This window comes from Suricata suricatta, chromosome 4 (genome assembly GCF_006229205.1).
Source record: "Suricata suricatta isolate VVHF042 chromosome 4, meerkat_22Aug2017_6uvM2_HiC, whole genome shotgun sequence".
NCBI lineage: Eukaryota > Metazoa > Chordata > Mammalia > Carnivora > Herpestidae > Suricata > Suricata suricatta.
In genome coordinates this window covers 104936434-104937443 of record NC_043703.1, presented here as the reverse complement: position 1 = coordinate 104937443, position 1010 = coordinate 104936434, and positions in this window count along the sequence as shown.

Genomic DNA, 1010 nt, shown 5'->3' with positions numbered 1-1010 from the left:
CTGCATCAAATGTAGCAAACATGCAGAAATCATTGAGGAAAGGTGCGGGCGTTGTTTTTAACTCCCCATTTTCATGCTTTCCTTTAAAGCAGAGACGTTTGGAACATGACAAATGGGGAAAAATGTTTTCCACCTGTATGCCCAAGCCTATCTGTGGAGACACATAATACCCCTTTGCGCAGAGTCTCTAACATATTTGAACATTTCCCCCTTTGATGTTGAACCACGGGTCTTAAGTGCGCTCCCCACAGTCCACTTTTACTCTGTGAGTCAAATTGAAGTTCTTGAAATGGGGCCGATGGCTTTGCTGGAGTGTGAATGTGCTCTCATTCTATAAGAAAGGGTAACCCAATCAGGGCATTGTGTTTCAGTTTCTTTTATGAAATAAGTCACTTTCTGGCGATTGCTGTTTGCTTTTGAAAGCTGGAAGAGTCAATTTGGGGTCTAAGGGGCTGGAGAGGAAGCCCCCAACTGCTGACAATTGCTTCTTCCTCCGTGTGAGTTTGAAGCTATTGTCCAGACAAGAGAATGTAGGGTAAGTCTGGCCTGATGCAGGGAATTTCTTATTTCAAACACACGTCATAATGTTTTCTTTAAACATTCAGTTGGATGAACTTAAGTGTATAATAGATTTAAAAGCACAAATGTAACTCAGCTCCTTTACCTGCGATCATGTAAGAATTGATTTATTTTCAAGGAAATAATACCTGAGTCGCATTTTCCCTCTGACGTGCACTTTTCTTTCGTAAAGTGTAGGACTGTGCTTCTGTTGGTGTGAATAAGGAATGAAGGACTAGTTACTACCATGATTTTCTTTTGAAAACCAACTAAAAAAAAAAATCCTACCATCTTGGAAACATCGCAAGGAAAGAGTGGTGACATCTGCTTTAAAGAAAACATGAACACGGTTTTGACTTTGATATTAGAGGCCAGTGATTCTGAAGTGGAACTGAACTTTTAATACTTTACCTAGTCGTGGATGCAGTCAGGAGGGCCAAAACCCCCCCAAA